We start from the raw sequence: 16,012 nt of genomic DNA on the forward strand, positions 1-16,012 counted from the left end.
GGTGACAGGTTCCCTTTAATTATAGTATGGTGTCTAGAGAGACCCCAGAGCATAATATGGGACGTTAGCAGAAAATAACTTAATTGTGAATCAAATTAACTGGGTAAATCTGCGCACAGACTAATTTGATTTTTTTTTTCAATCCCCTCTTCTCTACACTTAGAAGAAAGGGGGGAGAAGCAAAAATGAAAATTGCAGGAAAAGGTTAAAACCCAGCGTTTATGCATCCTGACCAAGTATTATCCCAATCTCTAGCAACACTGAATTGATAATCTGTAAATTACATGGAAAAAAAACAACTATATGCTATTTAAAAAAAGGATTTACGGACATGACGAAACGGCCAATTCCACCTTCTGAAATTTTTATTGTATCTTTTTAGTTATTTATGTATTTATTTTACAAGATTGACGTGAAATCCATTGAGCCAAAAGCTATTTGTTTGTTCCTAACAGCATGAAAGGAACTCCATGTAAGACATGTCTTTCTAGTGTAATGACAAACTGCGGCGCGCTCCTCAGGGTGGGGTGTGGGGGGACAAAAAAGAACCGTATGTTTACAATACTATCATAAGTATTAAGGAAAACAAAGCTATATCCGCACTTTAATATGCATAAATCTGCAGATTAACGCATAGCTTAGCTGAAGAACCGAGCTGCATTGCTTAACATTAATAAATACAACTTTGCAAATAGAACTATTCACAGTCTGATGTGTAAGATTTCCATATTCATGAGGATTCTTTTATCTTCCTTTGATGCGGGATGATACAATCCATGGAGCATTATTTGGGTTGACAGCACTTTTTCTCATGTCTTATTTAAATGTGATTTCTTTGTATAATTATGCTTCTAATAGTAATGGTAGAAGAGGTAATGTCAAATTAACCATAACTCAATAACTGTGCTGTGGACTAGAAATCAAATGCACTGGAATAGAAACTGAACCCTATCATCACATATGATAATCTATATGGTAATCATGAAGGATATTTATTTTCAGACTGGAAAGGAAACAAAATGCCCCCATCAATTGATTAAGAGCTCCATTCTTCTGGTGCACAGTTCCATTGCCATTCTATAGTTAAAGGAGCTCTCCACTACGCAGACAATTCCTTCTCAATTCCTATATTCTCCAGTGAAGAATAAAACAGGAATTACTCACCTCTGATGTTCCAGCGGAGGTGAGTATACTATGTGACTTTGGCACAAAAACTTCTGGAGCTCATGTGACATTATCATGACATGTGAGTAGTGATGAACGTCTTATCCGAGCATGCTCAGGAATTATCAAACTATCTGTTCATGCTCATACATTACGTTCCAGTCCCCATTGCTGCATTATTTTCAGCTGTTAGACAGCCTGAACACATGCAGGGATTGCCTGTTTGTTAGGGAACCTCCACATGTGTTGATGCTGTCTAACAACTACAAATCATACGGCCACAGGGACTTAAACATAATATACGAGCACGCCCAGATACTCAGATAACACCCGAGCATGCTTGGATAAGACATTATCCGAGCACGTTCACCCATCACTATATGTGAGCTTTACAGCCAATCAGCTTACATTTGTGAACCGATTCCTGGTTGCTTCCTTCAAACCAAAATTACATAAAAAAAAGTGAGAGCTGCTGCTGCTCTTTGACTTCCTCCGAATGTCAGTTACATCCCAAGAATAAGAGAGTGAAGCAGCTGCTGATTGACTGCAGGGCTCACATAGCAAAACAATGCTAGATCTGGAAACCTGGCACTGACATTGCTGGAATGGCGCTTGTATCAGAGAGGAGAACAATCTGTTTGTATTTTACACAAGTGAATCCTGTCTCAAGTTTCATTAAAAAAATAGCGCATGTTGCATCAGATTTATTATGCAATATAGAGTCATTTAGACTCTCGGCAGATAGTTTTCAAAAGTGTTTAGAAAGGAAGATCTGGCCTGGGGAAAGGATATGGCTTAATATACATCAAAATATGCCCAAACCTTCTTTAAATTGGTGCAAAGTATGAAAACCAAATAGTTAAAGAAAATAAACAAATCTAACATGTCTAGCAGAAGGTATTACGATGAGCCACTAAGAAAATTGTAACACATCCCCTTCACTGCGCCAGAATAAGATAATGTTAAGGAGTATTTCCAACATCTAAAGTTATCATCTGTCCACAGGATAGATGTTAACTTACTGATCACAGGGGATCTGACATCTCTGTAATTTAGGAACCAGGCTCTGCAGAGGCCAATCTTGAATAAAGTGGAGGTGCACGTGCTCGACTACTGCTACATTCATTGATTATGGGACAACTGGATTGACGGAAAAAGACAAATACTGCATTCTACAATTTGTGGAAACCGAAACACATGGGCTACTTGCACAATGAACAAGTCTGTAGGAACATGTTCACACACCACCTACAATTTCTACAATTTGTGGTAGTCCCATAGGCAATGACTCAGGTAACTGAGAATTTGCAGCATGAGTCCCAATGAAGTAAAGTATCCTTTATCCTGTGGACAGGAAATAACTCTAAGTCTACGCAAGGAATATGGTGCTCCCTCAGACAAGAGTGATGTTGGTCAGCAGTCAGGGAACTTTGTACGGAGGTAATTGTGGAAAAATGGAAAGAGAACGAAGAGCTGTAGGTACAGGGCCAAGTCTAATGCACTTGCTCCTCTTTTAAATAACAATTGAATAAGGGATTACTTTGCAATGGAAGCAAGGATTGCAAAAAGAAGGGATAGATTTAATCTGAATCACAGTGACACTCATTTAGGTGTAGTAAATCCAGAAAAACAAAAGACGTTTCGGTGAACACAAGACCTTCCAGTTGTCTGGATAGAGAAAAACCACGTATAGTAGCATCAGGTGAAGGTGTGCGGTGTCCATCGCTAAGACTAGAAGCACATCTAGTCTTAGTGGTGGACACCGCACACCTTCACCTGAAGCAAAATATTGTTTACATTCTCATTGTGATATAATCTCTGTCCATCTGCAACTACGAGCCTTATACTATTTACTTGAATATTAAATTGTCTACTTTCTGCTCCAATTGGAGCCTATGTCTAAGAACAATTAAGAATTCACCCTAGTGTAGTGCACATACAAATTATGTATACTCCCTCTGTGCTTCATTGTGTATCAAAATGTATCAAAAATAAATATGATACATTAAATACAAGCAATCAAGACAGCAATAACACAAATGAAATGTAATAGAACCCCTAAAATCTGTTCCTCTCATGGAGACAGCATCACATTCAGACAATTGACCTGTCATAGAAGACAAAGGCAGAGTAGCATTCATCCCCTCATCATTGCCAGTGCATTGTATCATCAAGGCTCAGCAGAGTATTACTAATAACTTGATCGTCAATCAAGGCAAATTGCAGAAATGTTGTAGACTAATTTTAAAGAATACTTAATTTTCTTACTTATGTTGTAGAAGCAAATAAGAGACAACATTTAAAATCAATCTTCCATTTACATGAATCATCACAGCGGAGAAAGCATATAATTGTACGTGGGATTAGATGTGGAGGCTTTTACATTTCTTCCTCGGGGTAATCAATCATTATAAATAGTTGCCTCGTTAGGTAAAACTTTTTATTCATGACTAGTGTTGAGCGATACCGTCCGATACTTGAAAGTATCGGTATCGGAAAGTATCGGCCGATACCGGCAAAGTATCGGATCCAATCCGATACCGATACCCGATACCAATACAAGTCAATGGGACTCAAGTATCGGACGGTATTCCTGATGGTTCCCAGGGTCTGAAGGAGAGGAAACTCTCCTTCAGGCCCTGGGATCCATATAAATGTGTAAAAGAAAGAATTAAAATAAAAAATATTGCTATACTCACCCTCCGACGCAGCCTGGACCTCAGCGAGGGAACCGGCAGCGTTGTTTGTTTAAAATTCGCGCTTTTACTTGGTTACGTGAAGTCCCGGCTTGTGATTGGTCAGGGCGGCCATGTTGCCGGGACGCGGACCAATCACAGCAAGCCGTGACGAAATTACGTCACGGCTTGCTGTGATTGGTCCGCGTCCCAGCAACATGGCCGCCATTAACCAATCACAAGCCGGGACGTCACGGGAGGCTGGACACGCGCCCATTTTAAAAAGCGCGCGTGTCCAGCCTCCAGTGACGTCCCGGCTTATGATTGGTCACGGCGCCCATGTTGCCGGGACGCGGACCAATCACAGCAAGCCGTGACGAAATTACGTCACGGCTTGCTGTGATTGGTCCGCGTCCCGGCAACATGGCCGCCATTAACCAATCACAAGCCGTGACGTCACGGGAGGCTGGACACGCGCGCTTTTTAAAATGGGCGCGTGTCCAGCCTCCCGTGACGTCCCGGCTTGTGATTGGTTGCGCCGCGGTCAACCAATCACAAGCCGGGAGGCTGGACACGCGCCCATTTTAAAATTTTAAAATGCGCGCGTGTCCAGCCTCCCGGCTTGTGATTGGTTGACCGCGGCGCAACCAATCACAAGCCGGGACGTCACGGGAGGCTGGACACGCGCCCATTTTAAAAAGCGCGCGTGTCCAGCCTCCCGTGACGTCACGGATTGTGATTGGTTAATGGCGGCCATGTTGCCGGGACGCGGACCAATCACAAAGCCGGGACGTAATTTTAAAATCCTGAAGGACCTGAAATTACGTCACGGCTTGCTGTGATTGGTTGCGTCCCGGTCACATGGGCGGCACGCAACCAATCACAAGCCGGGACTCACGTAAAGGAAAGAAAAGCGCGAATTTTAAACAAAGAACGCTGCCGCTTCCCTCGGTAAGGTGCAGGCTGCGTCGGAGAGGTGAGTATAGCAATATTTTTTATTTTAATTCTCTCTTTTACACATTTTTACATTAATGTTGTTTCGATACCGATACCCGATATCACAAAAATATCGGATCTCGGTATCGGAATTCCGATACAGCAAGTATCGGCCGATACCCGATACTTGCAGTATCGGAATGCTCAACACTATTCATGACCAAAACAAAAATCAGGTTGAAATTTTTCTAAACTTCAATGATATAGAAGAACAAAGACTGACCTTTTTATATGGTTCCATGAAGAAAAAAAAAGATAATATATTAAACAGGGCTGCCAACAGGAATTTCAGGACCCCATACTGGCAACATTTTCGGGTTCTATTGAAATTCCCAGTTGCCCAGGCTTCATCGTAGCTTTGCCTCCACCCCTCAAACCTTCCACAGTTCCACTGCCCACTCTGGTAAAAACTCCACTTCAGCACCTTGACCTCACCAATCAAGCATTAACAGTTCCCTTCGAACACCATATCACATACATAGCCATCAGCTTTTGTTTTGGTCAAAAGATTTTTTAAGCCTGTAACCACAGGGCCCTACTCTACTGTGACCTACTAAACATTTCTTTTTTAGGTATATTTGTATTTATTTTTCTTTAAGGGAATATGTCACGTACATTTTTTAAAATAATCAATAATACCACATTCAAGGTACAAATACAATCATACTATGGCCGGACCACATATTACCACCACATAGTGTCTGAATAATGCCATGTACAAGGGAGAAATACCAACACACTATGATCAGACCACATATTACCACCACATAATGACCGAATAATACCACATACAAAGGACAAATACCACCACACTATGACCAGACCACATATTACCACCACATAATGACCGAATAATATCACATACAAAGGACAAATACCACCACACTGTCAACAGACCACATATTACCACCACATAGTGACTGAATAAGACCACATACAGGGACAAATACTACTTCACCATGGCCGGACCACATATTACCACCACATAATGACTGAACAATAACATGTACAAGGGTGAAATACCACTACACCATGACCAGACCACATATTACCACCACACAGTAACAAAATAATACCACATACAAGGAGCAAATACTGTAACACCATGACCAGACTACATATTACCATCACATAGTGACAAAAAAAATACCCCATACAAGGAACAAATACTACCACACCGTGACCAGACCACATGTTACCACCACAAAGTAACTGAATAATATATAAATTTCAATTGACAACTTTGTCTCACAAACTATTTCCCAGAGGAGCATTGCAGCTTTAAGTCTCCTCATCTTGACATGCTTAACATGTCACTCTCCGCAAGCAGAAATTATACTTTTTGGATCCCTAACTGTAAATAGCCACTTTTCCCACACAATAAATATATAAATTAATTAGAACCTCTATTCTTTCCCCAATTCATTACCAGTCACACTCCTGCATCCTCAGTACCCCCCACTCTGTAGATCCCGCTCCCCAATTCATTAGATTTGCATGCCTCCTCTGCCCTAATTCATTATGTCATGTCCTCTGTCTCTCCCAACCCTACCAACAATTTACCATCATTTTCCCTCCCCATCCTCAATACAGCATCATTTGCTCTCCTCCTCCCTCAATTCATCATCATTAACTGCCACCCATCCCCCAGTCTCAATTCATCATCATTTGCTCTCCCCACTCTTAATTTAACATCATTTGCTCCCTCACATCCTCAATTCATCATCATTTGCTGTACCCAACATTCAATTCATCATTATTTGCTTCCCCCACCCTCAATTCATTATCATTTGATATACCCCACCAGCATTTCATCATTATTTGCTCTCCCTACCCCCCACTCTCAAGTCATCATTTGCTGTCCCCCACCCTCAATTCATCATTTGCTGTCCCCCATCCTCAATTCATCATTAGTTGCACTCCCCCACCTCAATACATCATCATTCACTTTCACCAGTCGCACACCCTCAATTTATTATCATTTGCTCCCACCAAGCCCAAATAATTAATTTCATTAAAAAAAAAAAAGTTTTCATACTTGCCTCTACGATGCTTTGCAGTCGCAGTTACACTTCTGGTGTCCCTGAGATTTGCACAAGTACATGCCAACACATATGTGATGCAGTTATCGGGTACATGACATCACCAGTGCATCAAGAAGAGGCGGAGGGACTCCCTTGGAGCTGCATGGTTGTTGCATGGAGCTCCAGGAAGGTTCCCTGCACTGAAATGTGTGCCGTTATTGGCGGTGCACCAGCACACAATGCTATGTTATACCCTGGGGCCGGTGAGCAGAAGCACAAGAGGGGCCTGAACCCCCTTTTTACTTCAGCACACAGAGGCCTATACAGCAGTAAAGGTACCGTCACACTAAGCGACGCTGCAGCGATAGCGACAACGATGCCGATCGCTGCAGCGTCGCTGTTTGATCGCTGGAGAGCTGTCACACAGACCGCTCTCCAGCGACCAACGATGCCGAGGTCCCTGGGTAACCAGGGTAAACATCGGGTTGCTAAGCGCAGGGCCGCGCTTAGTAACCCGATGTTTACCCTGGTTACCAGAGTAAAATGTAAAAAAAACAAACAGTACATACTTACATGCGTCCCCCGGCGTCCGCTTCCTGCAATGACTGAGCGCCGGCAGTAGCAGGGCACAGCGGTGACGTCACCGCTGTGCTGTGGTTTCACTTTCACTTTGCGGCGCTCAGTCAGTGTGGGAAGCGGACGCCGGGGGACGCATGTGAATATGTACTGTTTGTTTTTTTCACATTTTACGCTGGTAACCAGGGTAAACATCGGGTTACTAAGCGCAGCCCTGCGCTTAGTAACCCGATGTTTACCCTGGTTACCAGTGTAAAATATCGCTGGTATCGTTGCTTTTGCTGTCAAACACAACGATACACGGCGATCGGACGACCAAATAAAGTTCTGAACTTTATTCAGCGACCAGCGACATCACAGCAGGATCCTGATCGCTGCTGCGTGTCAAACTAAACGATATCGCTATCCAGGACGCTGCAACGTCATGGATCGCTAGCGATATCGTTTAGTGTGACGGTACCTTAAGAGCAGTAATACCCTGACGGTGGCCTGATTGTGAAATTCAATTAATGTACCAACAGGTGGTCTGGATAACCAAATAATATGAAATACACACATGGTCCAAATTGTTGGTAACCCTCATTTAAAGACAGAAAAACCCACAATGGTCACAGACATAACTTGAATCTGACAAAAGTAATAATAAATAAAAAATCTATGAAAATGAACAAATTAAAGTAAGACATTGCTTTTCAACCATGCTTCCACAGAATTAAAAAAAAAATCAAAGTCATGAAATAGGCCTGGACAGAAATGATGGTACCCCTGAAAATGATGTGACGAATGGGACATGTTAAATCAAGGTGTGATTTAACTAATGAGCATCACAGGTGTCTACAATCTTGGAATCAGTGAGTGGGCCTGTATATAGGGCTACAGATACTCACTGTGCTGTGTGGTGACATGGTGTGTATCACACTCAACATGGACCAGAGGAAGCAAAGGAAAGAGTTGTCTCAGGAGATTAGAAAGAAAATTATAGACAAACATGTTAAAGGTAAAAGTTATAAGACCATCTCCAAGCAGCTTGATGTTCCTGTGACAACAGTTGCACATATTTTTCAGAAATTTAAGATCCAAGGGACTGTAGCCAATCTCCTTGGAGGTGGCCTCATGAGGAAAATTGATGACAAATCAAAGAGACGGATAATATGAATGTTTACAAAAGAGCCCAGAAAAACTTCTAAACAGATTAAAGGTGAACTCCAAGCTCATCAGTGTCAGATTACACCATCTGCCATTGTCTAAGCAAAGGAGGAATTCATGGGAGATGACCAAGGAGGACACCATTGTTGAAAAAAAATCATAAAAAAGCCAGACTGGAATTTGCTAAGCTACATGTTAACAAGTCACAAAGCTTCTGGGAGAATGTCCTATTGACAGATGAGACCTTTTTGGCAAGGCACATCAGCTTTATGATCACAGACAGAAAAATGAAGCATATCAAGAAAAGAACACTGTTCCTACTGTGAAACATGAAGGAGGTTCTGTTATGTTCTGTGCATCGGGCACAGGGTGTCTAGAATCTGTGCAGGGTTCAATGAAATCTCAATACTATCAAGGGATTGTAGAGAGAAATGTGCTGCTCAGTGTCAGAAAGCTTGGTCTCAGTCACAGGTCATGGGTCTTGCAACAGGATAATGACTCACAACACACAGCTAGAAACACCCAAGAATGGCTAAGAGGGAAACATTGGACTATTTGAAGTGGGTTTCTGTGAGCTCTAACCTAAATCCTATTGAGCATCTTTGGAAAAAGCTGAAACATGACGTCTGGAAAAGGCAACCTTCAAACACAATACAACTGGAGCAGTTTGCTCTTGGGGAGTGGGCCAAAATACCTGTCGGGAGGTGCAGAAGTCTCATTGACAGTTACAGGAATCGTTTGATTGCAGTAATTGACTCAAAAGGTTGTGCAACAAAATATTAAGTTAAGGGTACCATCATTTCTGTCCAGGCCTATTTCATAGGTTTTATTTTTTTTTTAATTCTGTGGAAGCATGGTTGAAAAGCAACGTCTGACTTTGATTTGTTCATTTTCATAGATCTATTAATTTATTATTACTTTTGTCAGATTCAAGTTATTTCTGTGACCATTGTGGATTTTCTGTCATTAAACGAGGGGTACCAACAATTTTGACCACATGTGTATGATAACATTATTTTACATTATAATAAAATCAACCCTTTAGCCTGCCAGGAGACATAATGGGTTCTGATAATTAAGAATAGTACTCGGCATACCAATAATGTATCATTCTATGTTCTTGTGCCGGGAGTTGAGAAAATGTTTTGAAATTCAAATTTGTTGGCTTCACTGAATTTTCCCTCAAAATTTGATGTGTGGCTAATAAATTTTCATTTTGATGCTGGAAAGCCTGTAATTACTCATAAATAGTGTTGAGCGATACCTTCCGATACTTGAAAGTATCGGTATCGGATAGTATCGGCCGATACCCGAAAAATATCGGATATCGCCGATACCGATACCCGATACCAATACAAGTCAATGGGACTCAAGTATCGGAAGCTATCCTGGATGGTTCCCAGAGTCTGAAGGAGAGGAAACTCTCCTTCAGGCCCTGGGATCCATATTCATGTAAAAAATAAAGATTTAAAATAAAAAATGTGGATATACTCACCTCTTCGGCGGCCCCTGGACCTTACCGCTGTAACCGGCAGCCTCCGTTCCTAAGGGCCTTCGATGACATCGCGGCTTCTGATTGGTCGCGTGACCGCTCATGTGACCGCTCACGAGACCAATCACAAGCCGCGACGTCATCGCAGGTCCTTCACGCGCTCATTCTTAGGAACGGAGGCTGTCGGTTACAGCGATAAGGTCCAGGGGCCGCCGGAGAGGTGAGTATATCCATATTTTTTATTTTAATTCTTTATTTTTTACATGAATATGGATCCGATTCCGATTTCCGATATCACCAAAGTATCGGAACTCGGTATCGGAATTCCGATACCGCAAGTATCGTCCGATACCCGATACTTGCGGTATCGGAATGCTCAACACTACTCATAAAATATACATTGAGGAGAGAGAGAGGTCCCTGCTGACCATAAGAGCTTACACTTGACAGGGGAAAGACGACCCCCGCTGACCAAGAAAGCTTTCACTTGCAAGAGAGAGAAGATCCCACTGACTATAAGAGCTTACAATTGAGAGAGAGGGCCTTGCTGACCATCAGAGCTTATACTCTACAAAGAGAAGACCCCACTGACCATGAGAGCTTTCACATTATAGGAGAGAAAAAGAGAGAACCATGCTAACCACAAGATCTTACACTCTACAGAAGAGAAAGAAGACCCCATAGCTACAGGGCATTATGGGGAGGCCCGCACGACAATGCAAAATGATGTTGACCTGCTCACTGATGCTTCATCAGTGTGGGAAAAGGTGCTGGGCAAATTCTAATCTTGAAATGTTTGAATTCACATGAACTACAAATTTCAGGAAATTCAACTAGAATTCTTCCGCGAATTAATCTGCTCATATCTAGGAGGCTTTTTTCAGGCTTACAATATTAATGATCTATCCTTATGATGGGTCTTTAGTATCTGATCGTGGTGATCTGACACTCGGTATCCCACTAATTAGCTGCTCCCTTTTTAGTTCCTGTAGATAACCTCTCAGTGGTCATCACATCATTAGTATACACTCACCGGCCACTTTATTAGGTACACCATGCTAGTAACGGGTTGGACCCCCTTTTGCCTTCAGAACTGCCTCAATTCTTCGTGGCATAGATTCAACAAGGTGCTGGAAGCATTCCTCAGAGATTTTGGTCCATATTGACATGATGGCATCACACAGTTGCTGCAGATTTGTCGGCTGCACATCCCAAAGATGCTCCATACAAGGCAGGATGGATCCATGCTTTCATGTTGTTTACGCCAAATTCTGACCCTACCATCCGAATGTCGCAGCAGAAATCGAGACTCATCAGACCAAGCAACGTTTTTCCAATCTTCTACTGTCCAATTTCGATGAGCTTGTACAAATTGTAGCCTCAGTTTCCTGTTCTTAGCTGAAAGGAGTGGTACCCGGTGTGGTCTTCTGCTGCTGTAGCCCATCTGCCTCAAAGTTCGACGCACTGTGCGTTCAGAGATGCTCTTAGGCCTACCTTGGTTGTAACGGGTGGCGATTTGAGTCACTGTTGCCTTTCTATCAGCTCGAACCAGTCTGCCCATTCTCCTCTGACCTCTGGCATCAACAAGGCATTTCCGCCCACAGAACTGCCGCTCACTGGATTTTTTTTCTTTTTCGGACCATTCTCTGTAAACCCTAGAGATGGTTGTGCGTGAAAATCCCAGTAGATCAGCAGTTTCTGAAATACTCAGACCAGCCCTTCTGGCACCAACAACCATGCCACGTTCAAAGGCACTCAAATCACCTTTCTTCCCCATACTGATGCTCGGTTTGAACTGCAGGAGATTGTCTTGACCATGTCTACATGCCTAAATGCACTGAGTTGCCGCCATGTGATTGGCTGATTAGAAATTAAGTGTTAACAAGAAGTTGGACAGGTGTACCTAATAAAGTGGCCGGTGAGTGTATATAGATTTATGGATAGGGATTTATTCTGAGCTTTTTTGCACTGTACGATCATTGGTCAGGCTTGACAGACCTGCATCTTTTTTCAACCTCATCAACTATATAACTATATAAACAAAATAAAAAGACCCATAATAAATTACCAAAATAATTATTTTATTTCCACCGTTAGTCATAGGACTAAAAATAATCTGATAAGATTCTCTTTTTACTTTTCCAGAGTTAGCGATTAGTGTTGAGCGATACCGTCCGATACTTGAAAGTATCGGTATCGGAAAGTATCGGCCGATACCGGCAAAGTATCGGATCCAATCCGATACCGATACCCGATACCAATACAAGTCAATGGGACTCATGTATCGGACGGTATTCCTGATGGTTCCCAGGGTCTGAAGGAGAGGAAACTCTCCTTCAGGCCCTGGGAACCATATTAATGTGTAAAATAAAGAATTAAAATAAAAAATATCGCTATACTCACCTGTCCGACGCAGCCGGGACCTCAGCGAGGGAACCGGCAGCGTTGTTTGTTTAAAATTCGCGCTTTTACTTCGTTACGTGAAGTCCCGGCTTGTGATTGGTCAGGGCGGCCATGTTGCTGGGACGCGGACCAATCACAGCAAGCCGTGACGAAATTACATCACGGCTTGCTGTGATTGGTCCGCGTCCCGGCAACATGGCCGCCATTAACCAATCACAAGCCGTGACGTCACGGGAGGCTGGACATGCGCGTATTTTGAAAAGCGCGCGTGTCCAGCCTCCAGTGACGTCCCGGCTTGTGATTGGTTAATGGCGGCCATGTTGCCGGGACGTCACTGGAGGCTGGACACGCGCGCTTTTCAAAATACGCGCATGTCCAGCCTCCCGTGACGTCACGGCTTGTGATTGGTTAATGGCGGCCATGTTGCCGGGACGTCACTGGAGGCTGGACACGCGCGCTTTTCAAAATACGCGCATGTCCAGCCTCCCGTGACGTCACGGCTTGTGATTGGTTAATGGCGGCCATGTTGCCGGGACGTCATTGGAGGCTGGACACGCGCGCTTTTCAAAATACGCGCATGTCCAGCCTCCCGTGACGTCACGGCTTGTGATTGGTTAATGGCGGCCATGTTGCCGGGACGTCACTGGAGGCTGGACACGCGCGCTTTTCAAAATACGCGCATGTCCAGCCTCCCGTGACGTCACGGCTTGTGATTGGTTAATGGCGGCCATGTTGCCGGGACGCGGACCAATCACAGCAAGCCGTGACGTAATTTCGTCACGGCTTGCTGTGATTGGTCCGCGTCCCGGGAACATGGCCGCCCTGACCAATCACAAGCCGGGACTTCACGTAACCAAGTAAAAGCGCGAAATTTAAACAAACAACGCTGCCGGTTCCCTCGCTGAGGTCCCGGCTGCGTCGGACAGGTGAGTATAGCGATATTTTTTATTTTAATTCTCTTTTTTACACATTATTACATTAATGTTGTTGCGATACCCGATACCCGATACCACAAAAGTATCGGATCTCGGTATCGGAAATTCCGATACAGCAAGTATCGGCCGATACCCGATACTTGCAGTATCGGAATGCTCAACACTATTAGCGATATAACTATTAGAGCTGCTGTCAAATGGCAATATAGTGCAACTGAGGGCCGCACTGTAGCCTTGCAGCACTGGGGTCTTGGGATCAAATCCCACCAAAGACAACATCTACAAGGAGTTTGTATGTTCTCCCCATGTTAGAGCGAGTTTCCTCCGAGTTCTCTGGTTTCCTCCTACACTCCAAAGACATATGGATAGGGTATTTAGATTGTGAGCCCCAATGGCGACATTGATGATAATGTCTGTAAAGCGCTGCAGAATAAGATAGCACTATATAAGCAAAGCATAATAAATAAATAAAAAACATAAATAGACTTCATTGATTGGAGATGCTTTGCAGAAAGTGCACGCTTCTTTGCATTTGCTCCATTATTACATTATGGACTTCAATGATTTTAAGAAGCAGAAAGAAAAACACTTCAAAGTGAAAAGTTTATGGATAATTTATGATGACATGTGCAACAAAGTGATGGCCCAGGAGCTGTAGACATCATTAGAAATCTTCCTTTCATTTGTCATATGGCCTAATTTACTATTGTTTATGGCTTTTATGTGGAGAGACCTGTCAATCAGCTGCAGAGGGGCAGGAAGAAGCCGGCCGGAGACCTTATCGGACTAGTTTCTTCACTGCCTATAGTCCCCAGACAACTTTTCAAACTGTTTTCAACTGCAGGGATGTAGAGTAAAAGATATCTTGCTGCAATCGTGCAGCAATGCTCAGAATCATGCAGCCTGTAGTTTGGGCATCACAAATCTAATAACAAGTTCCCTTTAATTATAAACGGGTACTGAAACATGAAAGGTTGTATACTTCTTTTCAAACATCAAAGTTACTTTTGAGAGGCACCAACTGCATACTCCTTCTGTCAAGGATAAACGTAAGATTTTGAAAGAGTTTTCCAAATCGATTAAATACACACTTTACTAAATTGTTCATGTTTTTGCAGGATCTGAAATGGGCTAAATGTAATATATTAAATTCTGTTTGTGTTAAAACATAATGACTCACATTTATCATTCAGAGTATGCAACAAAAAAGGGCACAGGACAAACTGAGCCCAAAAAAGTTTTCAATTTCTGCAAAAATCATCAAAAAGTTTCAAAGCCAGTAATGTTTTTTTATTTATTTTACTCTCATCAAAAGTTTAGAAAGTTGATTTACTTTAGCAGGATGAGTTTGGTCACAGCTTTTAGACTGAATTTATTAAGCCCAATAAATATGTAATAAATGTTGTCCCGACTCATTTTTACATTTAAGACGGTCAAAAGGTAAAAAAATATATTAATATGTGTTTGCTTTATTGATCAATTTGACACAGTCAAACAAATTTTTAAGACCGGCATAATAATATATTTGGCTTAAAATATCTGGTATCTAGTTCAATTAAAAGTGCTTAATACTTATACTTGTGGAATGCTATGGTATAATATGTTATATCTAAAACTTCTCTTTATTTAGCTCACAATACTTGCAAGAGTTATTTGATAAGACCACCCCCTTAAAGAAAACATTACATTTTTTTTAAATAAAAATATAATTTTTTTCTCAAATTTTACAGCTGCCAAGTTAATGTAGAATAATTAAAAGGAAAATGAGAAATAATAATAATAAGAAAATAATATCATTACATTTTACCTGAAATTTCTACCTATAAGTGTTAAAGTTCGAATATAGAAGAGATAGAATTCTGAAGATCAAATCAACTTATTTTTTTTTAGTTCACAATTAGTAAATTGTTTTATGGAAAATGAATTCACTGTCCAGTTGAACAATTCCTATAATTGGAAAAAGTGTTAAATGTACCAAATCTCCAACTTTAGGATCCAAGTCACAGACCGGTGAAATGCTTCCTGCTGACACTAGATGGCAGAACAAGACAGCGTCTTACCAAACGCTACGTATTAGGGATTATAACGCACTAAAAGTGGATTTCTGCTTTCATTCCTGTTGTTGCGATCATTTTATGACAAAAAAAATCATATTTCTGATGTTTAATGTGTATGACATAGTTATTAAGGTTGAAGGAAGACTTTAAGTCCATCTAGTACAACCCATAATGTAAAACCACTTGTAGACAATTCTTACAACCTTTTAATGTAGCAGACGATGCTAAAGTGCAGATTTTATATGGATAGCGGGAATCAAAACATATAAAGTAATTCCCCAATTATCTCAACTTAAAAAGTTTGTCCAAGGTGGATGTCACCAGATTTCACCATACACACCGCATACATTATTGACTCCTTACGTACGCACACATTTTTACATTTTTATGTTTGTATTTTTCACTCCATTTAATGGAAAATGAATAAAAAAATACAAATGAGATTAAATGGTGAAAAAATAAAAAATTCTAAATTGTATTTTTTTTATTAGGGTCTATTATTTGCAGGACAAGTTGAGAAGGATTCATTTTGTCATGTACTGGA

General features: G+C 41.8%; 1 protein-coding gene across 4 annotated transcripts in view; it reads right to left on the minus strand.

Moving 5' to 3' along the window:
- Positions 1-16,012, minus strand: part of ROBO1 (roundabout guidance receptor 1) — a 1,469,611-nt gene that overhangs the window by 999,026 nt on the left and 454,573 nt on the right. The gene's annotated exons all lie outside the window — the stretch shown is intronic.

Source organism: Ranitomeya variabilis, chromosome 3, assembly GCF_051348905.1.
Source record: "Ranitomeya variabilis isolate aRanVar5 chromosome 3, aRanVar5.hap1, whole genome shotgun sequence".
NCBI lineage: Eukaryota > Metazoa > Chordata > Amphibia > Anura > Dendrobatidae > Ranitomeya > Ranitomeya variabilis.